Here is a 21,864-nt window from a genome sequence, read left to right on the forward strand (position 1 = left end):
CGTGACATCACCGCGACTGAAATGCGCTCTGTTTGCGGTTGAGGGCAATGTACACTGTTGCATTGTGGGGAAACAGAAAGTCGTCCTTGAAATGCGGTGGGAAAACGCCAAAATAATAAACACATGAAAAAAAAAGAAGTACATGAATGAAAAGGTTGCCATCGTTTATGCGGCTAGCCGCAAGAGCGCAAATCAGACTTTTGAACCGGCTAGACATTGTGACTTGACGGGCTGCTAGCCGAATACTCAGAAACCGTAACTGTGCAACGTACCACCTAGCGGTCCGGCCCATCCCTTGCGGATTCCAACTCATACTTACCTGGCAGGGGAGATACCGTGATCACGAAGGCGGTTCACCCAGGGCGAGGCTCGGCCATTGCACTCCGGCTGTGTTGACCCCTGCGAATTCCTCAAATGTGGGAATCTCGACTGCATAATTTCTGCTAGTGGGGGACTGCGTTCGCGCTCTCCCCTGATCACGTGGTCAAACGATAGACTCGATTAATGTGCAAATACCCCCTTGTGCTGCCTTTCCTTCGCTTACGGCCATACCACTCTGAATACGCCCGATCTCGGAAGCTAAGCAGGGTCGGGCCCGGTTAGTACTTGGATGGGAGACCGCCTGGGAATACCAGGTTCTGTAAGCTTTTTTCACTATGCTTTTGGACAGGCGCTGCTGTTTCACAACTTTCAAAACACGTCGCGCAGAGTGCTATATCGTTTAGTCTATTACCCGTTTATGCTTCTCATGTCTTACCCAGACACTTGGGCAGCGCATTGCAAAGGAACAAGGCTAGCATCCAAATTCATTACGTACGGCGCTATTTTAGACACAACACAGGCTAAATCAGTGCAATGCAAATTCACTTCACACCAAGAGTACCGCACATTTTCCTTACACATCTGTAGCCTATCATGAAGCAGGATTGCCGAGTTACAGTGAGCGCCGCACTTCATTGGACAGTGGCACGTGTTTTTCTTCTTTTGGTTCTGCGCTCTAGCGATTTCAGTTTGAAAGGACACAACGACAACCAAGTTCAAGTGCAGACTGTCAGCTTTAATTTGAGGCCATTTTCAAGCACACCCGACGAACCGTTTGGAACTCACGTCGCATCTTGCACACGGTCACTTGTCCATTTAGGTGTCGCATTTCGGCAGGGCTCTGGCTTGGTGTTCGACGTGACATCACCGCGACTGAAATGCGCTCTGTTTGCGGTTGAGGGCAATGTACACTGTTGCATTGTGGGGAAACAGAAATTCGTCCTTGAAATGCGGTGGGAAAACGCCAAAATAATAAACACATGAAAAAAAAAGAAGTACATGAATGAAAAGGTTGCCATCGTTTATGCGGCTAGCCGCAAGAGCGCAAATCAGACTTTTGAACCGGCTAGACATTGTGACTTGACGGGCTGCTAGCCGAATACTCAGAAACCGTAACTGTGCAACGTACCACCTAGCGGTCCGGCCCATCCCTTGCGGATTCCAACTCATACTTACCTGGCAGGGGAGATACCGTGATCACGAAGGCGGTTCACCCAGGGCGAGGCTCGGCCATTGCACTCCGGCTGTGTTGACCCCTGCGAATTCCTCAAATGTGGGAATCTCGACTGCATAATTTCTGCTAGTGGGGGACTGCGTTCGCGCTCTCCCCTGATTACGTGGTCAAACGATAGACTCGATTAATGTGCAAATACCCCCTTGTGCTGCCTTTCCTTCGCTTACGGCCATACCACTCTGAATACGCCCGATCTCGTCTGATCTCGGAAGCTAAGCAGGGTCGGGCCCGGTTAGTACTTGGATGGGAGACCGCCTGGGAATACCAGGTGCTGTAAGCTTTTTTCACTATGCTTTTGGACAGGCGCTGCTGTTTCACAACTTTCAAAACACGTCGCGCACAGTGCTATATCGTTTAGTCTATTACCCGTTTATGCTTCTCATGTCTTACCCAGACACTTGGGCAGCGCATTGCAAAGGAACAAGGCTAGCATCCAAATTCATTACGTACGGCGCTATTTTAGACACAACACAGGCTAAATCAGTGCAATGCAAATTCACTTCACACCAAGAGTACCGCACATTTTCCTTACACATCTGTAGCCTATCATGAAGCAGGATTGCCGAGTTACAGTGAGCGCCGCACTTCATTGGACAGTGGCACGTGTTTTTCTTCTTTTGGTTCTGCGCTCTAGCGATTTCAGTTTGAAAGGACACAACGACAACCAAGTTCAAGTGCAGACTGTCAGCTTTAATTTGAGGCCATTTTCAAGCACACCCGACGAACCGTTTGGAACTCACGTCGCATCTTGCACACGGTCACTTGTCCATTTAGGTGTCGCATTTCGGCAGGGCTCTGGCTTGGTGTTCGACGTGACATCACCGCGACTGAAATGTGCTCTGTTTGCGGTTGAGGGCAATGTACACTGTTGCGTTGTGGGGAAACAGAGTCGTCCTTGAAATGCGGTGGGAAAACGCCAAAATAATAAACACATGAAAAAAAAGAAGTACATGAATGAAAAGGTTGCCATCGTTTATGCGGCTAGCCGCAAGAGCGCAAATCAGACTTTTGAACCGGCTAGACATTGTGACTTGACGGGCTGCTAGCCGAATACTCAGAAACCGTAACTGTGCAACGTACCACCTAGCGGTCCGGCCCATCCCTTGCGGATTCCAACTCATACTTACCTGGCAGGGGAGATACCGTGATCACGAAGGCGGTTCACCCAGGGCGAGGCTCGGCCATTGCACTCCGGCTGTGTTGACCCCTGCGAATTCCTCAAATGTGGGAATCTCGACTGCATAATTTCTGCTAGTGGGGGACTGCTTTCGCGCTCTCCCCTGATCACGTGGTCAAACGATAGACTCGATTAATGTGCAAATACCCCCTTGTGCTGCCTTTCCTTCGCTTATGGCCATACCACTCTGAATACGCCCGATCTCGGAAGCTAAGCAGGGTCGGGCCCGGTTAGTACTTGGATGGGAGACCGCCTGGGAATACCAGGTGCTGTAAGCTTTTTTCACTATGCTTTTGGACAGGCGCTGCTGTTTCACAACTTTCAAAACACGTCGCGCACAGTGCTATATCGTTTAGTCTATTACCCGTTTATGCTTCTCATGTCTTACCCAGACACTTGGGCAGCGCATTGCAAAGGAACAAGGCTAGCATCCAAATTCATTACGTACGGCGCTATTTTAGACACAACACAGGCTAAATCAGTGCAATGCAAATTCACTTCACACCAAGAGTACCGCACATTTTCCTTACACGTCTGTAGCCTATCATGAAGCAGGATTGCCGAGTTACAGTGAGCGCCGCACTTCATTGGACAGTGGCACGTGTTTTTCTTCTTTTGGTTCTGCGCTCTAGCGATTTCAGTTTGAAAGGACACAACGACAACCAAGTTCAAGTGCAGACTGTCAGCTTTAATTTGAGGCCATTTTCAAGCACACCCGACGAACCGTTTGGAACTCACGTCGCATCTTGCACACGGTCACTTGTCCATTTAGGTGTCGCATTTCGGCAGGGCTCTGGCTTGGTGTTCGACGTGACATCACCGCGACTGAAATGCGCTCTGTTTGCGGTTGAGGGCAATGTACACTGTTGCATTGTGGGGAAACAGAAAGTCGTCCTTGAAATGCGGTGGGAAAACGCCAAAATAATAAACACATAAAAAAAAAAGAAGTACATGAATGAAAAGGTTGCCATCGTTTATGCGGCTAGCCGCAAGAGCGCAAATCAGACTTTTGAACCGGCTAGACATTGTGACTTGACGGGCTGCTAGCCGAATACTCAGAAACCGTAACTGTGCAAAGTACCACCTAGCGGTCCGGCCCATCCCTTGCGGATTCCAACTCATACTTACCTGGCAGGGGAGATACCGTGATCACGAAGGCGGTTCACCCAGGGCGAGGCTCGGCCATTGCACTCCGGCTGTGTTGACCCCTGCGAATTCCTCAAATGTGGGAATCTCGACTGCATAATTTCTGCTAGTGGGGGACTGCGTTCGCGCTCTCCCCTGATTACGTGGTCAAACGATAGACTCGATTAATGTGCAAATACCCCCTTGTGCTGCCTTTCCTTCGCTTACGGCCATACCACTCTGAATACGCCCGATCTCGTCTGATCTCGGAAGCTAAGCAGGGTCGGGCCCGGTTAGTACTTGGATGGGAGACCGCCTGGGAATACCAGGTGCTGTAAGCTTTTTTCACTATGCTTTTGGACAGGCGCTGCTGTTTCACAACTTTCAAAACACGTCGCGCACAGTGCTATATCGTTTAGTCTATTACCCGTTTATGCTTCTCATGTCTTACCCAGACACTTGGGCAGCGCATTGCAAAGGAACAAGGCTAGCATCCAAATTCATTACGTACGGCGCTATTTTAGACACAACACAGGCTAAATCAGTGCAATGCAAATTCACTTCACACCAAGAGTACCGCACATTTTCCTTACACATCTGTAGCCTATCATGAAGCAGGATTGCCGAGTTACAGTGAGCGCCGCACTTCATTGGACAGTGGCACGTGTTTTTCTTCTTTTGGTTCTGCGCTCTAGCGATTTCAGTTTGAAAGGACACAACGACAACCAAGTTCAAGTGCAGACTGTCAGCTTTAATTTGAGGCCATTTTCAAGCACACCTGACGAACCGTTTGGAACTCACGTTGCATCTTGCACACGGTCACTTGTCCATTTAGGTGTCGCATTTCGGCAGGGCTCTGGCTTGGTGTTCGACGTGACATCACCGCGACTGAAATGTGCTCTGTTTGCGGTTGAGGGCAATGTACACTGTTGCGTTGTGGGGAAACAGAGTCGTCCTTGAAATGCGGTGGGAAAACGCCAAAATAATAAACACATGAAAAAAAAAGAAGTACATGAATGAAAAGGTTGCCATCGTTTATGCGGCTAGCCGCAAGAGCGCAAATCAGACTTTTGAACCGGCTAGACATTGTGACTTGACGGGCTGCTAGCCGAATACTCAGAAACCGAAACTGTGCAACGTACCACCTAGCGGTCCGGCCCATCCCTTGCGGATTCCAACTCATACTTACCTGGCAGGGGAGATACCGTGATCACGAAGGCGGTTCACCCAGGGCGAGGCTCGGCCATTGCACTCCGGCTGTGTTGACCCCTGCGAATTCCTCAAATGTGGGAATCTCGACTGCATAATTTCTGCTAGTGGGGGACTGCGTTCGCGCTCTCCCCTGATCACGTGGTCAAACGATAGACTCGATTAATGTGCAAATACCCCCTTGTGCTGCCTTTCCTTCGCTTATGGCCATACCACTCTGAATACGCCCGATCTCGGAAGCTAAGCAGGGTCGGGCCCGGTTAGTACTTGGATGGGAGACCGCCTGGGAATACCAGGTGCTGTAAGCTTTTTTCACTATGCTTTTGGACAGGCGCTGCTGTTTCACAACTTTCAAAACACGTCGCGCACAGTGCTATATCGTTTAGTCTATTACCCGTTTATGCTTCTCATGTCTTACCCAGACACTTGGGCAGCGCATTGCAAAGGAACAAGGCTAGCATCCAAATTCATTACGTACGGCGCTATTTTAGACACAACACAGGCTAAATCAGTGCAATGCAAATTCACTTCACACCAAGAGTACCGCACATTTTCCTTACACATCTGTAGCCTATCATGAAGCAGGATTGCCGAGTTACAGTGAGCGCCGCACTTCATTGGACAGTGGCACGTGTTTTTCTTCTTTTGGTTCTGCGCTCTAGCGATTTCAGTTTGAAAGGACACAACGACAACCAAGTTCAAGTGCAGACTGTCAGCTTTAATTTGAGGCCATTTTCAAGCACACCCGACGAACCGTTTGGAACTCACGTCGCATCTTGCACACGGTCACTTGTCCATTTAGGTGTCGCATTTCGGCAGGGCTCTGGCTTGGTGTTCGACGTGACATCACCGCGACTGAAATGCGCTCTGTTTGCGGTTGAGGGCAATGTACACTGTTGCATTGTGGGGAAACAGAAAGTCGTCCTTGAAATGCGGTGGGAAAACGCCAAAATAATAAACACATGAAAAAAAAAGAAGTACATGAATGAAAAGGTTGCCATCGTTTATGCGGCTAGCCGCAAGAGCGCAAATCAGACTTTTGAACCGGCTAGACATTGTGACTTGACGGGCTGCTAGCCGAATACTCAGAAACCGTAACTGTGCAACGTACCACCTAGCGGTCCGGCCCATCCCTTGCGGATTCCAACTCATACTTACCTGGCAGGGGAGATACCGTGATCACGAAGGCGGTTCACCCAGGGCGAGGCTCGGCCATTGCACTCCGGCTGTGTTGACCCCTGCGAATTCCTCAAATGTGGGAATCTCGACTGCATAATTTCTGCTAGTGGGGGACTGCGTTCGCGCTCTCCCCTGATTACGTGGTCAAACGATAGACTCGATTAATGTGCAAATACCCCCTTGTGCTGCCTTTCCTTCGCTTACGGCCATACCACTCTGAATACGCCCGATCTCGTCTGATCTCGGAAGCTAAGCAGGGTCGGGCCCGGTTAGTACTTGGATGGGAGACCGCCTGGGAATACCAGGTGCTGTAAGCTTTTTTCACTATGCTTTTGGACAGGCGCTGCTGTTTCACAACTTTCAAAACACGTCGCGCACAGTGCTATATCGTTTAGTCTATTACCCGTTTATGCTTCTCATGTCTTACCCAGACACTTGGGCAGCGCATTGCAAAGGAACAAGGCTAGCATCCAAATTCATTACGTACGGCGCTATTTTAGACACAACACAGGCTAAATCAGTGCAATGCAAATTCACTTCACACCAAGAGTACCGCACATTTTCCTTACACATCTGTAGCCTATCATGAAGCAGGATTGCCGAGTTACAGTGAGCGCCGCACTTCATTGGACAGTGGCACGTGTTTTTCTTCTTTTGGTTCTGCGCTCTAGCGATTTCAGTTTGAAAGGACACAACGACAACCAAGTTCAAGTGCAGACTGTCAGCTTTAATTTGAGGCCATTTTCAAGCACACCCGACGAACCGTTTGGAACTCACGTCGCATCTTGCACACGGTCACTTGTCCATTTAGGTGTCGCATTTCGGCAGGGCTCTGGCTTGGTGTTCGACGTGACATCACCGCGACTGAAATGCGCTCTGTTTGCGGTTGAGGGCAATGTACACTGTTGCATTGTGGGGAAACAGAAAGTCGTCCTTGAAATGCGGTGGGAAAACGCCAAAATAATAAACACATGAAAAAAAAAGAAGTACATGAATGAAAAGGTTGCCATCGTTTATGCGGCTAGCCGCAAGAGCGCAAATCAGACTTTTGAACCGGCTAGACATTGTGACTTGACGGGCTGCTAGCCGAATACTCAGAAACCGTAACTGTGCAAAGTACCACCTAGCGGTCCGGCCCATCCCTTGCGGATTCCAACTCATACTTACCTGGCAGGGGAGATACCGTGATCACGAAGGCGGTTCACCCAGGGCGAGGCTCGGCCATTGCACTCCGGCTGTGTTGACCCCTGCGAATTCCTCAAATGTGGGAATCTCGACTGCATAATTTCTGCTAGTGGGGGACTGCGTTCGCGCTCTCCCCTGATTACGTGGTCAAACGATAGACTCGATTAATGTGCAAATACCCCCTTGTGCTGCCTTTCCTTCGCTTACGGCCATACCACTCTGAATACGCCCGATCTCGTCTGATCTCGGAAGCTAAGCAGGGTCGGGCCCGGTTAGTACTTGGATGGGAGACCGCCTGGGAATACCAGGTGCTGTAAGCTTTTTTCACTATGCTTTTGGACAGGCGCTGCTGTTTCACAACTTTCAAAACACGTCGCGCACAGTGCTATATCGTTTAGTCTATTACCCGTTTATGCTTCTCATGTCTTACCCAGACACTTGGGCAGCGCATTGCAAAGGAACAAGGCTAGCATCCAAATTCATTACGTACGGCGCTATTTTAGACACAACACAGGCTAAATCAGTGCAATGCAAATTCACTTCACACCAAGAGTACCGCACATTTTCCTTACACATCTGTAGCCTATCATGAAGCAGGATTGCCGAGTTACAGTGAGCGCCGCACTTCATTGGACAGTGGCACGTGTTTTTCTTCTTTTGGTTCTGCGCTCTAGCGATTTCAGTTTGAAAGGACACAACGACAACCAAGTTCAAGTGCAGACTGTCAGCTTTAATTTGAGGCCATTTTCAAGCACACCTGACGAACCGTTTGGAACTCACGTCGCATCTTGCACACGGTCACTTGTCCATTTAGGTGTCGCATTTCGGCAGGGCTCTGGCTTGGTGTTCGACGTGACATCACCGCGACTGAAATGTGCTCTGTTTGCGGTTGAGGGCAATGTACACTGTTGCGTTGTGGGGAAACAGAGTCGTCCTTGAAATGCGGTGGGAAAACGCCAAAATAATAAACACATGAAAAAAAAAGAAGTACATGAATGAAAAGGTTGCCATCGTTTATGCGGCTAGCCGCAAGAGCGCAAATCAGACTTTTGAACCGGCTAGACATTGTGACTTGACGGGCTGCTAGCCGAATACTCAGAAACCGTAACTGTGCAACGTACCACCTAGCGGTCCGGCCCATCCCTTGCGGATTCCAACTCATACTTACCTGGCAGGGGAGATACCGTGATCACGAAGGCGGTTCACCCAGGGCGAGGCTCGGCCATTGCACTCCGGCTGTGTTGACCCCTGCGAATTCCTCAAATGTGGGAATCTCGACTGCATAATTTCTGCTAGTGGGGGACTGCGTTCGCGCTCTCCCCTGATCACGTGGTCAAACGATAGACTCGATTAATGTGCAAATACCCCCTTGTGCTGCCTTTCCTTCGCTTATGGCCATACCACTCTGAATACGCCCGATCTCGGAAGCTAAGCAGGGTCGGGCCCGGTTAGTACTTGGATGGGAGACCGCCTGGGAATACCAGGTGCTGTAAGCTTTTTTCACTATGCTTTTGGACAGGCGCTGCTGTTTCACAACGTTCAAAACACGTCGCGCACAGTGCTATATCGTTTAGTCTATTACCCGTTTATGCTTCTCATGTCTTACCCAGACACTTGGGCAGCGCATTGCAAAGGAACAAGGCTAGCATCCAAATTCATTACGTACGGCGCTATTTTAGACACAACACAGGCTAAATCAGTGCAATGCAAATTCACTTCACACCAAGAGTACCGCACATTTTCCTTACACGTCTGTAGCCTATCATGAAGCAGGATTGCCGAGTTACAGTGAGCGCCGCACTTCATTGGACAGTGGCACGTGTTTTTCTTCTTTTGGTTCTGCGCTCTAGCGATTTCAGTTTGAAAGGACACAACGACAACCAAGTTCAAGTGCAGACTGTCAGCTTTAATTTGAGGCCATTTTCAAGCACACCCGACGAACCGTTTGGAACTCACGTCGCATCTTGCACACGGTCACTTGTCCATTTAGGTGTCGCATTTCGGCAGGGCTCTGGCTTGGTGTTCGACGTGACATCACCGCGACTGAAATGCGCTCTGTTTGCGGTTGAGGGCAATGTACACTGTTGCATTGTGGGGAAACAGAAAGTCGTCCTTGAAATGCGGTGGGAAAACGCCAAAATAATAAACACATGAAAAAAAAAGAAGTACATGAATGAAAAGGTTGCCATCGTTTATGCGGCTAGCCGCAAGAGCGCAAATCAGACTTTTGAACCGGCTAGACATTGTGACTTGACGGGCTGCTAGCCGAATACTCAGAAACCGTAACTGTGCAACGTACCACCTAGCGGTCCGGCCCATCCCTTGCGGATTCCAACTCATACTTACCTGGCAGGGGAGATACCGTGATCACGAAGGCGGTTCACCCAGGGCGAGGCTCGGCCATTGCACTCCGGCTGTGTTGACCCCTGCGAATTCCTCAAATGTGGGAATCTCGACTGCATAATTTCTGCTAGTGGGGGACTGCGTTCGCGCTCTCCCCTGATTACGTGGTCAAACGATAGACTCGATTAATGTGCAAATACCCCCTTGTGCTGCCTTTCCTTCGCTTACGGCCATACCACTCTGAATACGCCCGATCTCGTCTGATCTCGGAAGCTAAGCAGGGTCGGGCCCGGTTAGTACTTGGATGGGAGACCGCCTGGGAATACCAGGTGCTGTAAGCTTTTTTCACTATGCTTTTGGACAGGCGCTGCTGTTTCACAACTTTCAAAACACGTCGCGCACAGTGCTATATCGTTTAGTCTTGTCTTGTCTAGGAAACGACAGAGTCCAAATCTTCAATTTGTCGAAAAACATCTTTGCGAGGGAAAAGACGACACCAGGCAGCAAGATCTTCAGGAAAATCAGACTTTATTAGCACACGTGCATAAAGCCGGATCAGCTCTCCAGAACTGAACCCCGACTGGCATTTGTACACCCATTTTATACACAGTTACTCCACCTACAACTCCTCCTCGAACCTCATTCTGGCAAATCACCCACACTTTTCTTATTGTAACTCCTCCCAACGCTCCTCCCACAACGTCATTGTGGCAAATTGCCAACGGTCCTTATGCTCTGCCAACTCTGTACAAAGTTCAGGGCATTCTGCCAACTACGTGTCCTCACTTCACCCCGCACCTGCTCTTGGCAAACTACCAGACCTCAGAAAGTTCTGGATGCCCTCCCTCTAACACGTCATCCATACACGTCACTCTGTATCTTTCGCTTTTATAAGACGAACTAAGCAGCAGTAATCATTGAAAATATACAGACAAACTAAACATTTCATTAATATTCACTTCTAATATACTTTTCTAATCTACAGACATACTAAACATTTGATTAATTATTCTCTTCTAAGGGAGTAAATGTACGTAGCATTATTTGCTCTCATTTCAACAGTTTTCACTGTGGTTTCTTGCGTTTTCATAAGCTCAGCTATAATTAATGTTCTAGGTCAAATAGATACACTCCTGGCATAAAACATCGAGAGTCCCGGAGAAATCAGCTGTATAGTCATATCTTGCTCTGCCCGTGTCCTTGACAGTTTGGTCTACACAGTTCAAGACGGGCCCCCCCCCTGCCAGCTGGCTGGGCTCACTGTGTAATCCTAGCACAATTTAGCAGTTAATCAGTTTGAAACTATACAGGGTACATATCATACTTTAATACAGATATATTGATAAACTTTTAGCACACATCGTCGAGAGTTTTGGAGGAACCAGCCTGCTCACTAAGGCGGAGTCTGATTTTGACTTGTGATTGGTTATCATGCTTTTAGGAGGGAGATCTTTCATTCTGTGAATTTTCCCTACATTCCCCCCTTTCGGGGTCAAAACCTATGGCCCCGAATACCTCCCTTGGCCAATGCACCATACTAAGTTGGGTTCCTGCACATCCCCTGCTGCTATAGCAGCATCCAATTGCCTCAGACTCAATATAACAGCGTTTCCATGGTTTCTCCAACACTCTCTGCACAAGTGCATCCCGCGTAATTTGACTGGCTATAGCCGTATCACAGCTGTATGTATTATCCTAAGTGACTCAGCTATTAAAATTATCACACACTTCTTTTAATTTTGTTAACATGTTGATTCGTAGCACGAGGAATTGCCATAGTCCATGTAACAGGTGGGCTCCTGGATCCAACCAGTGGATGTGGTCTGCACGTCCCTCCACTGGTGAGCCGGCTTGATCTTCCAACCAGTGGATGTAGTCTGCACGTCCCTCCACTGGTGAGCCGGCTTGCAATTCTCGTACTGGGTCCACTGGGGCACTGTTGGTGCTTCTGGCACTCCCAGCTGTAAGCTGGAATAAAGTGACCCTAAAAAACCAAAACCAAAATAACAACATACAACCCAGAAAAAACACTAGGCACGGAAATAAAGAACCATGAGACGCAGCTCAGGAAAAAACACAAACCAAAATACAAATACCGGGGACAACGTCCCTCACCCACAAGCTCACATGAGCAAGAACATAAAAAGAGACAAAGAACCTTTAGGAAGGCGTCTGGTTCTATGTGTTACTACTCTGTTTAAGTTCACCAAGTTTACTTTTATTTTTACTTTGATTATCTACTCCAATTAGAATCAGATAAATACCAGCTATCATAAATACTACCACTACCAGCATCATCAAAAGTGCGCTGATTCTGCTGCCCTGTCCACTGATTGGTTTGCCCACCATTCCCTGGCCCTCCCTTCATTTGGTTCCCACCCATTTGTAGTTCCCCCCCTTGTATATTACCTTGCATGGCCACTGGGTGAGGGATGCCGGAGAAGTTGTAGACCACCGCTGGCGGGGCGCCATCGGGCTGCTCCATGGTTCGGGTGTGGGGGGTGCTTTGGTTCTTTGGCTTCCAGCTCCTTCAGCTGCACAGTAGTTTTCTTTGAATGTCTTTTGCTTGATCTTCCAGCTTTTTTCCATCTTTTCGCTGTCTCTCTTCAGCATGCGCCACATGATCCACAAACTCCCTGTGTGTCATGGTGTTCAGTCCCACCACCTCATCGAGGCGGCACCCCACTCCTGGTGACATCCCCTCCCGTATGGCTTTACGGCATTATGGGATCTGTTTGTGCGTCCCTTTCGGTTATCAGCCTCCACCTGCGCAGCACGTACATTGTCAAATGGCCCACTGTCCACTGCTGTAGGTTTGCATCTGGGCTCTGACAACGCCAGCCTGCTCGAATATATCCAGCATTGTTTCCATCCCCACAACCTTCCCCAGGAGAGCCTTCAGGCCCCCGACAGCCAAGATTCGGCCGCTCATCTCCTTCTCCAGCACCCTGAACCAGTGGCTCACTCCATTCTGTAACTCAGGGAGATTTGTTATTACATGTTGCATGCCCTGAGTGGACCAGGGAATGTATCGAGGTACAGCAACCCTAATTAATAATGGCCCTACTATTTTGGGGAGCTCCTCCTTATCGCGAAACCGTATGGGTTTCTGTGCTGTTCTTGTTTTATTTTAAAAAAATTATAGTTCTGTATCACCCAGCTAAGTCCCTCTGCACCTGTTTTGACCCCCCTTCTCCACACTCCTCCTTCCCAAGGCCACACGTCATACGGAGGCGGAGTCGCCTCTTCGCTTCAGTTTCTACCCGCCGCCATTACGCTCTCCTTCTCCTCCGCATATTTTTCTTATCAAACGGCCATTTTGCCACCATTTTCTTAGTTCTTTTTTTGTTTCCACTTATCGGAGATAGTTTCTATCTCCTGTATACATTTAAGATACACCCCCGCTATTATCTCAATCGCAGTTTTCTTTCCCTTTTTCATTTTCATATACTGCCCGTAATACTTTTATATTATTATCTATTTATTTATATTTTTTCCGCCTATTATTATCTATATTATTATGTCTTTAACCTTTATTTTCCCTATTATTATCTATATTATTATATATTTTATCTTTATTTTTCCGCCAGAGCCTGTATTTTCTCCCGTTAATACTTTTATTCACTCTTTGCGTTTCTTATCTTACACATACATAAATAACGATTTTTACCTCCGTTGTCTCAATACACCGTTATATCCGCACACGCACAAGCATTCTAAGCCTCAGCACAGCGTTATTTTTACCTTTGTTGCCTCAATACAACATTATATTCGCACAAGCCTTCGAAGCATCAGCACAGCGTAACAGTATTTTCTCTTACATCACAGCAATTTTTCTCTTACATCACACCTTGAGGTAACTACCTAGATATAGCTTGCAGGATCCCCTTTTTGGGTTTCTTTCCTTCCAAGTCTCTGGCACCTCTTATCACATAACTTAAAATCGTTAGCAGCAACAATATAACTTCAGTCCGCAGTATCAATATACTTTTTAGACTTAATACAAGTTCTGCTAAAAAAACATCTTCCAACACAATTAATAAATTCCCACACCATTTACTCACAGTTCACCTCGCGCACGTTTCCTGAAAAGTTTGCTACGTTTGTCCCCTTAATTTAGTTGCCGGGTTAATTATACGAGAGAATGTTGCCTCCGGCGTCCGGGAGAGGAGATCAGAGTCCTTGAATACTTTCATTCCCTGATAAGCTGCAGCTGCAGCCTATCAAAAAGTACTCTCCACCCTGGTCTCCAGTCGCCGGGAGCTTCTCTTTCTCTTTCGTATCCCGGACGAGCCCCCAAATGTCGTGTCTAGGAAACGACAGAGTCCAAATCTTCAATTTGTCGAAAAACATCTTTGCGAGGGAAAAGACGACACCAGGCAGCAAGATCTTCAGGAAAATCAGACTTTATTAGCACACGTGCATAAAGCCGGATCAGCTCTCCAGAACTGAACCCCGACTGGCATTTGTACACCCATTTTATACACAGTTACTCCACCTACAACTCCTCCTCGAACCTCATTCTGGCAAATCACCCACACTTTTCTTATCGTAACTCCTCCCAACGCTCCTCCCACAACGTCATTGTGGCAAATTGCCAACGGTCCTTATGCTCTGCCAACTCTGTACAAAGTTCAGGGCATTCTGCCAACTACGTGTCCTCACTTCACCCCGCACCTGCTCTTGGCAAACTACCAGACCTCAGAAAGTTCTGGATGCCCTCCCTCTAACACGTCATCCATACACGTCACTCTGTATCTTTCGCTTTTATAAGACGAACTAAGCAGCAGTAATCATTGAAAATATACAGACAAACTAAACATTTCATTAATATTCACTTCTAATATACTTTTCTAATCTACAGACATACTAAACATTTGATTAATTATTCTCTTCTAAGGGAGTAAATGTACGTAGCATTATTTGCTCTCATTTCAACAGTTTTCACTGTGGTTTCTTGCGTTTTCATAAGCTCAGCTATAATTAATGTTCTAGGTCAAATAGATACACTCCTGGCATAAAACATCGAGAGTCCCGGAGAAATCAGCTGTATAGTCATATCTTGCTCTGCCCGTGTCCTTGACAGTTTGGTCTACACAGTTCAAGACGGGCCCCCCCCCTGCCAGCTGGCTGGGCTCACTGTGTAATCCTAGCACAATTTAGCAGTTAATCAGTTTGAAACTATACAGGGTACATATCATACTTTAATACAGATATATTGATAAACTTTTAGCACACATCGTCGAGAGTTTTGGAGGAACCAGCCTGCTCACTAAGGCGGAGTCTGATTTTGACTTGTGATTGGTTATCATGCTTTTAGGAGGGAGATCTTTCATTCTGTGAATTTTCCCTACAGTCTATTACCCGTTTATGCTTCTCATGTCTTACCCAGACACTTGGGCAGCGCATTGCAAAGGAACAAGGCTAGCATCCAAATTCATTACGTACGGCGCTATTTTAGACACAACACAGGCTAAATCAGTGCAATGCAAATTCACTTCACACCAAGAGTACCGCACATTTTCCTTACACATCTGTAGCCTATCATGAAGCAGGATTGCCGAGTTACAGTGAGCGCCGCACTTCATTGGACAGTGGCACGTGTTTTTCTTCTTTTGGTTCTGCGCTCTAGCGATTTCAGTTTGAAAGGACACAACGACAACCAAGTTCAAGTGCAGACTGTCAGCTTTAATTTGAGGCCATTTTCAAGCACACCTGACGAACCGTTTGGAACTCACGTCGCATCTTGCACACGGTCACTTGTCCATTTAGGTGTCGCATTTCGGCAGGGCTCTGGCTTGGTGTTCGACGTGACATCACCGCGACTGAAATGTGCTCTGTTTGCGGTTGAGGGCAATGTACACTGTTGCGTTGTGGGGAAACAGAGTCGTCCTTGAAATGCGGTGGGAAAACGCCAAAATAATAAACACATGAAAAAAAAAGAAGTACATGAATGAAAAGGTTGCCATCGTTTATGCGGCTAGCCGCAAGAGCGCAAATCAGACTTTTGAACCGGCTAGACATTGTGACTTGACGGGCTGCTAGCCGAATACTCAGAAACCGTAACTGTGCAACGTACCACCTAGCGGTCCGGCCCATCCCTTGCGGATTCCAACTCATACTTACCTGGCAGGGGAGATACCGTGATCACGAAGGCGGTTCACCCAGGGCGAGGCTCGGCCATTGCACTCCGGCTGTGTTGACCCCTGCGAATTCCTCAAATGTGGGAATCTCGACTGCATAATTTCTGCTAGTGGGGGACTGCGTTCGCGCTCTCCCCTGATCACGTGGTCAAACGATAGACTCGATTAATGTGCAAATACCCCCTTGTGCTGCCTTTCCTTCGCTTATGGCCATACCACTCTGAATACGCCCGATCTCGGAAGCTAAGCAGGGTCGGGCCCGGTTAGTACTTGGATGGGAGACCGCCTGGGAATACCAGGTGCTGTAAGCTTTTTTCACTATGCTTTTGGACAGGCGCTGCTGTTTCACAACGTTCAAAACACGTCGCGCACAGTGCTATATCATTTAGTCTATTACCCGTTTATGCTTCTCATGTCTTACCCAGACACTTGGGCAGCGCATTGCAAAGGAACAAGGCTAGCATCCAAATTCATTACGTACGGCGCTATTTTAGACACAACACAGGCTAAATCAGTGCAATGCAAATTCACTTCACACCAAGAGTACCGCACATTTTCCTTACACGTCTGTAGCCTATCATGAAGCAGGATTGCCGAGTTACAGTGAGCGCCGCACTTCATTGGACAGTGGCACGTGTTTTTCTTCTTTTGGTTCTGCGCTCTAGCGATTTCAGTTTGAAAGGACACAACGACAACCAAGTTCAAGTGCAGACTGTCAGCTTTAATTTGAGGCCATTTTCAAGCACACCCGACGAACCGTTTGGAACTCACGTCGCATCTTGCACACGGTCACTTGTCCATTTAGGTGTCGCATTTCGGCAGGGCTCTGGCTTGGTGTTCGACGTGACATCACCGCGACTGAAATGCGCTCTGTTTGCGGTTGAGGGCAATGTACACTGTTGCATTGTGGGGAAACAGAAAGTCGTCCTTGAAATGCGGTGGGAAAACGCCAAAATAATAAACACATGAAAAAAAAAAAGAAGTACATGAATGAAAAGGTTGCCATCGTTTATGCGGCTAGCCGCAAGAGCGCAAATCAGACTTTTGAACCGGCTAGACATTGTGACTTGACGGGCTGCTAGCCGAATACTCAGAAACCGTAACTGTGCAACGTACCACCTAGCGGTCCGGCCCATCCCTTGCGGATTCCAACTCATACTTACCTGGCAGGGGAGATACCGTGATCACGAAGGCGGTTCACCCAGGGCGAGGCTCGGCCATTGCACTCCGGCTGTGTTGACCCCTGCGAATTCCTCAAATGTGGGAATCTCGACTGCATAATTTCTGCTAGTGGGGGACTGCGTTCGCGCTCTCCCCTGATCACGTGGTCAAACGATAGACTCGATTAATGTGCAAATACCCCCTTGTGCTGCCTTTCCTTCGCTTACGGCCATACCACTCTGAATACGCCCGATCTCGTCTGAGGCTCGGCCATTGCACTCCGGCTGTGTTGACCCCTGCGAATTCCTCAAATGTGGGAATCTCGACTGCATAATTTCTGCTAGTGGGGGACTGCGTTCGCGCTCTCCCCTGATCACGTGGTCAAACGATAGACTCGATTAATGTGCAAATACCCCCTTGTGCTGCCTTTCCTTCGCTTACGGCCATACCACTCTGAATACGCCCGATCTCGTCTGAGGCTCGGCCATTGCACTCCGGCTGTGTTGACCCCTGCGAATTCCTCAAATGTGGGAATCTCGACTGCATAATTTCTGCTAGTGGGGGACTGCGTTCGCGCTCTCCCCTGATCACGTGGTCAAACGATAGACTCGATTAATGTGCAAATACCCCCTTGTGCTGCCTTTCCTTCGCTTACGGCCATACCACTCTGAATACGCCCGATCTCGTCTGAGGCTCGGCCATTGCACTCCGGCTGTGTTGACCCCTGCGAATTCCTCAAATGTGGGAATCTCGACTGCATAATTTCTGCTAGTGGGGGACTGCGTTCGCGCTCTCCCCTGATCACGTGGTCAAACGATAGACTCGATTAATGTGCAAATACCCCCTTGTGCTGCCTTTCCTTCGCTTACGGCCATACCACTCTGAATACGCCCGATCTCGGAAGCTAAGCAGGGTCGGGCCCGGTTAGTACTTGGATGGGAGACCGCCTGGGAATACCAGGTTCTGTAAGCTTTTTTCACTATGCTTTTGGACAGGCGCTGCTGTTTCACAACGTTCAAAACACGTCGCGCACAGTGCTATATCGTTTAGTCTATTACCCGTTTATGCTTCTCATGTCTTACCCAGACACTTGGGCAGCGCATTGCAAAGGAACAAGGCTAGCATCCAAATTCATTACGTACGGCGCTATTTTAGACACAACACAGGCTAAATCAGTGCAATGCAAATTCACTTCACACCAAGAGTACCGCACATTTTCCTTACACGTCTGTAGCCTATCATGAAGCAGGATTGCCGAGTTACAGTGAGCGCCGCACTTCATTGGACAGTGGCACGTGTTTTTCTTCTTTTGGTTCTGCGCTCTAGCGATTTCAGTTTGAAAGGACACAACGACAACCAAGTTAATTTGAGGCCATTTTCAAGCACACCCGACGAACCATTTGGAACTCACGTCGCATCTTGCACACGGTCACTTGTCCATTTAGGTGTCGCATTTCGGCAGGGCTCTGGCTTGGTGTTCGACGTGACATCACCGCGACTGAAATGCGCTCTGTTTGCGGTTGAGGGCAATGTACACTGTTGCATTGTGGGGAAACAGAAAGTCGTCCTTGAAATGCGGTGGGAAAACGCCAAAATAATAAACACATGAAAAAAAAAAGAAGTACATGAATGAAAAGGTTGCCATCGTTTATGCGGCCAGCCGCAAGAGCGCAAATCAGACTTTTGAACCGGCTAGACATTGTGACTTGACGGGCTGCTAGCCGAATACTCAGAAACCGTAACTGTGCAACGTACCACCTAGCGGTCCGGCCCATCCCTTGCGGATTCCAACTCATACTTACCTGGCAGGGGAGATACCGTGATCACGAAGGCGGTTCACCCAGGGCGAGGCTCGGCCATTGCACTCCGGCTGTGTTGACCCCTGCGAATTCCTCAAATGTGGGAATCTCGACTGCATAATTTCTGCTAGTGGGGGACTGCGTTCGCGCTCTCCCCTGGTCACGTGGTCAAACGATAGACTCGATTAATGTGCAAATACCCCCTTGTGCTGCCTTTCCTTCGCTTACGGCCATACCACTCTGAATACGCCTGATCTCGGAAGCTAAGCAGGGTCGGGCCCGGTTAGTACTTGGATGGGAGACCGCCTGGGAATACCAGGTGCTGTAAGCTTTTTTCACTATGCTTTTGGACAGGCGCTGCTGTTTCACAACGTTCAAAACACGTCGCGCACAGTGCTATATCGTTTAGTCTATTACCCGTTTATGCTTCTCATGTCTTACCCAGACACTTGGGCAGCGCATTGCAAAGGAACAAGGCTAGCATCCAAATTCATTACGTACGGCGCTATTTTAGACACAACACAGGCTAAATCAGTGCAATGCAAATTCACTTCACACCAAGAGTACCGCACATTTTCCTTACACGTCTGTAGCCTATCATGAAGCAGGATTGCCGAGTTACAGTGAGCGCCGCACTTCATTGGACAGTGGCACGTGTTTTTCTTCTTTTGGTTCTGCGCTCTAGCGATTTCAGTTTGAAAGGACACAACGACAACCAAGTTCAAGTGCAGACTGTCAGCTTTAATTTGAGGCCATTTTCAAGCACACCCGACGAACCGTTTGGAACTCACGTCGCATCTTGCACACGGTCACTTGTCCATTTAGGTGTCGCATTTCGGCAGGGCTCTGGCTTGGTGTTCGACGTGACATCACCGCGACTGAAATGCGCTCTGTTTGCGGTTGAGGGCGATGTACACTGTTGCATTGTGGGGAAACAGAAAGTCGTCCTTGAAATGCGGTGGGAAAACGCCAAAATAATAAACACATGAAAAAAAAAGAAGTACATGAATGAAAAGGTTGCCATCGTTTATGCGGCTAGCCGCAAGAGCGCAAATCAGACTTTTGAACCGGCTAGACATTGTGACTTGACGGGCTGCTAGCCGAATACTCAGAAACCGTAACTGTGCAACGTACCACCACTGCGTTCGCGCTCTCCCCTGGTCACGTGGTCAAACGATAGACTCGATTAATGTGCAAATACCCCCTTGTGCTGCCTTTCCTTCGCTTACGGCCATACCACTCTGAATACGCCCGATCTCGTCTGAGGCTCGGCCATTGCACTCCGGCTGTGTTGACCCCTGCGAATTCCTCAAATGTGGGAATCTCGACTGCATAATTTCTGCTAGTGGGGGACTGCGTTCGCGCTCTCCCCTGATCACGTGGTCAAACGATAGACTCGATTAATGTGCAAATACCCCCTTGTGCTGCCTTTCCTTCGCTTACGGCCATACCACTCTGAATACGCCCGATCTCGTCTGAGGCTCGGCCATTGCACTCCGGCTGTGTTGACCCCTGCGAATTCCTCAAATGTGGGAATCTCGACTGCATAATTTCTGCTAGTGGGGGACTGCGTTCGCGCTCTCCCCTGATCACGTGGTCAAACGATAGACTCGATTAATGTGCAAATACCCCCTTGTGCTGCCTTTCCTTCGCTTACGGCCATACCACTCTGAATACGCCCGATCTCGGAAGCTAAGCAGGGTCGGGCCCGGTTAGTACTTGGATGGGAGACCGCCTGGGAATACCAGGTTCTGTAAGCTTTTTTCACTATGCTTTTGGACAGGCGCTGCTGTTTCACAACGTTCAAAACACGTCGCGCACAGTGCTATATCGTTTAGTCTATTACCCGTTTATGCTTCTCATGTCTTACCCAGACACTTGGGCAGCGCATTGCAAAGGAACAAGGCTAGCATCCAAATTCATTACGTACGGCGCTATTTTAGACACAACACAGGCTAAATCAGTGCAATGCAAATTCACTTCACACCAAGAGTACCGCACATTTTCCTTACACGTCTGTAGCCTATCATGAAGCAGGATTGCCGAGTTACAGTGAGCGCCGCACTTCATTGGACAGTGGCACGTGTTTTTCTTCTTTTGGTTCTGCGCTCTAGCGATTTCAGTTTGAAAGGACACAACGACAACCAAGTTCAAGTGCAGACTGTCAGCTTTAATTTGAGGCCATTTTCAAGCACACCCGACGAACCGTTTGGAACTCACGTCGCATCTTGCACACGGTCACTTGTCCATTTAGGTGTCGCATTTCGGCAGGGCTCTGGCTTGGTGTTCGACGTGACATCACCGCGACTGAAATGCGCTCTGTTTGCGGTTGAGGGCAATGTACACTGTTGCATTGTGGGGAAACAGAAAGTCGTCCTTGAAATGCGTTGGGAAAACGCCAAAATAATAAACACATGAAAAAAAAAAGAAGTACATGAATGAAAAGGTTGCCATCGTTTATGCGGCCAGCCGCAAGAGCGCAAATCAGACTTTTGAACCGGCTAGACATTGTGACTTGACGGGCTGCTAGCCGAATACTCAGAAACCGTAACTGTGCAACGTACCACCTAGCGGTCCGGCCCATCCCTTGCGGATTCCAACTCATACTTACCTGGCAGGGGAGATACCGTGATCACGAAGGCGGTTCACCCAGGGCGAGGCTCGGCCATTGCACTCCGGCTGTGTTGACCCCTGCGAATTCCTCAAATGTGGGAATCTTGACTGCATAATTTCTGCTAGTGGGGGACTGCGTTCGCGCTCTCCCCTGATCACGTGGTCAAACGATAGACTCGATTAATGTGCAAATACCCCCTTGTGCTGCCTTTCCTTCGCTTACGGCCATACCACTCTGAATACGCCCGATCTCGTCTGAGGCTCGGCCATTGCACTCCGGCTGTGTTGACCCCTGCGAATTCCTCAAATGTGGGAATCTCGACTGCATAATTTCTGCTAGTGGGGGACTGCGTTCGCGCTCTCCCCTGATCACGT

General features: G+C 48.5%; 18 non-coding genes and 14 pseudogenes across 18 annotated transcripts; all 32 read left to right on the plus strand.

Moving 5' to 3' along the window:
• Positions 1-311: 311 nt before the first annotated feature.
• Positions 312-475, plus strand: LOC133112250 (U1 spliceosomal RNA). Its single transcript, XR_009705102.1, has one exon. It is a non-coding gene; the product is annotated as a U1 spliceosomal RNA (small nuclear RNA).
• Positions 476-538: 63 nt separating this feature from the next.
• On the plus strand, positions 539-647 carry LOC133112210 (5S ribosomal RNA; annotated as a pseudogene).
• An 842-nt stretch (positions 648-1,489) lies between these two features.
• LOC133112252 (U1 spliceosomal RNA) lies at positions 1,490-1,653 on the plus strand. The gene has a single exon (XR_009705104.1). It is a non-coding gene; the product is annotated as a U1 spliceosomal RNA (small nuclear RNA).
• Positions 1,654-1,716: 63 nt separating this feature from the next.
• LOC133112251 (5S ribosomal RNA) lies at positions 1,717-1,835 on the plus strand. The gene has a single exon (XR_009705103.1). It is a non-coding gene; the product is annotated as a 5S ribosomal RNA (ribosomal RNA).
• Positions 1,836-2,674: 839 nt separating this feature from the next.
• LOC133112313 (U1 spliceosomal RNA) lies at positions 2,675-2,838 on the plus strand. Its single transcript, XR_009705161.1, has one exon. It is a non-coding gene; the product is annotated as a U1 spliceosomal RNA (small nuclear RNA).
• Positions 2,839-2,901: 63 nt separating this feature from the next.
• On the plus strand, positions 2,902-3,010 carry LOC133112185 (5S ribosomal RNA; annotated as a pseudogene).
• Positions 3,011-3,852: 842 nt separating this feature from the next.
• On the plus strand, positions 3,853-4,016 carry LOC133112253 (U1 spliceosomal RNA). The gene has a single exon (XR_009705105.1). It is a non-coding gene; the product is annotated as a U1 spliceosomal RNA (small nuclear RNA).
• A 63-nt stretch (positions 4,017-4,079) lies between these two features.
• Positions 4,080-4,198, plus strand: LOC133112262 (5S ribosomal RNA). The gene has a single exon (XR_009705114.1). It is a non-coding gene; the product is annotated as a 5S ribosomal RNA (ribosomal RNA).
• An 840-nt stretch (positions 4,199-5,038) lies between these two features.
• LOC133112254 (U1 spliceosomal RNA) lies at positions 5,039-5,202 on the plus strand. Its single transcript, XR_009705106.1, has one exon. It is a non-coding gene; the product is annotated as a U1 spliceosomal RNA (small nuclear RNA).
• A 63-nt stretch (positions 5,203-5,265) lies between these two features.
• On the plus strand, positions 5,266-5,374 carry LOC133112186 (5S ribosomal RNA; annotated as a pseudogene).
• Positions 5,375-6,216: 842 nt separating this feature from the next.
• LOC133112255 (U1 spliceosomal RNA) lies at positions 6,217-6,380 on the plus strand. The gene has a single exon (XR_009705107.1). It is a non-coding gene; the product is annotated as a U1 spliceosomal RNA (small nuclear RNA).
• Positions 6,381-6,443: 63 nt separating this feature from the next.
• Positions 6,444-6,562, plus strand: LOC133112274 (5S ribosomal RNA). The gene has a single exon (XR_009705125.1). It is a non-coding gene; the product is annotated as a 5S ribosomal RNA (ribosomal RNA).
• An 842-nt stretch (positions 6,563-7,404) lies between these two features.
• Positions 7,405-7,568, plus strand: LOC133112256 (U1 spliceosomal RNA). Its single transcript, XR_009705108.1, has one exon. It is a non-coding gene; the product is annotated as a U1 spliceosomal RNA (small nuclear RNA).
• A 63-nt stretch (positions 7,569-7,631) lies between these two features.
• On the plus strand, positions 7,632-7,750 carry LOC133112287 (5S ribosomal RNA). Its single transcript, XR_009705137.1, has one exon. It is a non-coding gene; the product is annotated as a 5S ribosomal RNA (ribosomal RNA).
• An 840-nt stretch (positions 7,751-8,590) lies between these two features.
• LOC133112257 (U1 spliceosomal RNA) lies at positions 8,591-8,754 on the plus strand. The gene has a single exon (XR_009705109.1). It is a non-coding gene; the product is annotated as a U1 spliceosomal RNA (small nuclear RNA).
• Positions 8,755-8,817: 63 nt separating this feature from the next.
• On the plus strand, positions 8,818-8,926 carry LOC133112187 (5S ribosomal RNA; annotated as a pseudogene).
• Positions 8,927-9,768: 842 nt separating this feature from the next.
• Positions 9,769-9,932, plus strand: LOC133112258 (U1 spliceosomal RNA). The gene has a single exon (XR_009705110.1). It is a non-coding gene; the product is annotated as a U1 spliceosomal RNA (small nuclear RNA).
• A 63-nt stretch (positions 9,933-9,995) lies between these two features.
• On the plus strand, positions 9,996-10,114 carry LOC133112299 (5S ribosomal RNA). The gene has a single exon (XR_009705148.1). It is a non-coding gene; the product is annotated as a 5S ribosomal RNA (ribosomal RNA).
• A 5,777-nt stretch (positions 10,115-15,891) lies between these two features.
• On the plus strand, positions 15,892-16,055 carry LOC133112259 (U1 spliceosomal RNA). The gene has a single exon (XR_009705111.1). It is a non-coding gene; the product is annotated as a U1 spliceosomal RNA (small nuclear RNA).
• A 63-nt stretch (positions 16,056-16,118) lies between these two features.
• Positions 16,119-16,227, plus strand: LOC133112188 (5S ribosomal RNA; annotated as a pseudogene).
• Positions 16,228-17,071: 844 nt separating this feature from the next.
• Positions 17,072-17,235, plus strand: LOC133112260 (U1 spliceosomal RNA). Its single transcript, XR_009705112.1, has one exon. It is a non-coding gene; the product is annotated as a U1 spliceosomal RNA (small nuclear RNA).
• Positions 17,236-17,272: 37 nt separating this feature from the next.
• Positions 17,273-17,449, plus strand: LOC133112329 (U1 spliceosomal RNA; annotated as a pseudogene).
• Positions 17,450-17,486: 37 nt separating this feature from the next.
• On the plus strand, positions 17,487-17,663 carry LOC133112330 (U1 spliceosomal RNA; annotated as a pseudogene).
• A 37-nt stretch (positions 17,664-17,700) lies between these two features.
• LOC133112331 (U1 spliceosomal RNA) lies at positions 17,701-17,877 on the plus strand (annotated as a pseudogene).
• A 63-nt stretch (positions 17,878-17,940) lies between these two features.
• On the plus strand, positions 17,941-18,049 carry LOC133112211 (5S ribosomal RNA; annotated as a pseudogene).
• An 822-nt stretch (positions 18,050-18,871) lies between these two features.
• LOC133112261 (U1 spliceosomal RNA) lies at positions 18,872-19,035 on the plus strand. The gene has a single exon (XR_009705113.1). It is a non-coding gene; the product is annotated as a U1 spliceosomal RNA (small nuclear RNA).
• A 63-nt stretch (positions 19,036-19,098) lies between these two features.
• Positions 19,099-19,207, plus strand: LOC133112193 (5S ribosomal RNA; annotated as a pseudogene).
• Positions 19,208-20,073: 866 nt separating this feature from the next.
• Positions 20,074-20,250, plus strand: LOC133112332 (U1 spliceosomal RNA; annotated as a pseudogene).
• A 37-nt stretch (positions 20,251-20,287) lies between these two features.
• On the plus strand, positions 20,288-20,464 carry LOC133112334 (U1 spliceosomal RNA; annotated as a pseudogene).
• A 63-nt stretch (positions 20,465-20,527) lies between these two features.
• LOC133112212 (5S ribosomal RNA) lies at positions 20,528-20,636 on the plus strand (annotated as a pseudogene).
• Positions 20,637-21,479: 843 nt separating this feature from the next.
• On the plus strand, positions 21,480-21,643 carry LOC133112303 (U1 spliceosomal RNA). The gene has a single exon (XR_009705152.1). It is a non-coding gene; the product is annotated as a U1 spliceosomal RNA (small nuclear RNA).
• A 37-nt stretch (positions 21,644-21,680) lies between these two features.
• Positions 21,681-21,857, plus strand: LOC133112335 (U1 spliceosomal RNA; annotated as a pseudogene).
• The last annotated feature ends 7 nt before the right edge of the window (positions 21,858-21,864 follow it).

This window comes from Conger conger, chromosome 15 (genome assembly GCF_963514075.1).
Source record: "Conger conger chromosome 15, fConCon1.1, whole genome shotgun sequence".
Taxonomy (NCBI): Eukaryota; Metazoa; Chordata; class Actinopteri; order Anguilliformes; family Congridae; genus Conger; species Conger conger.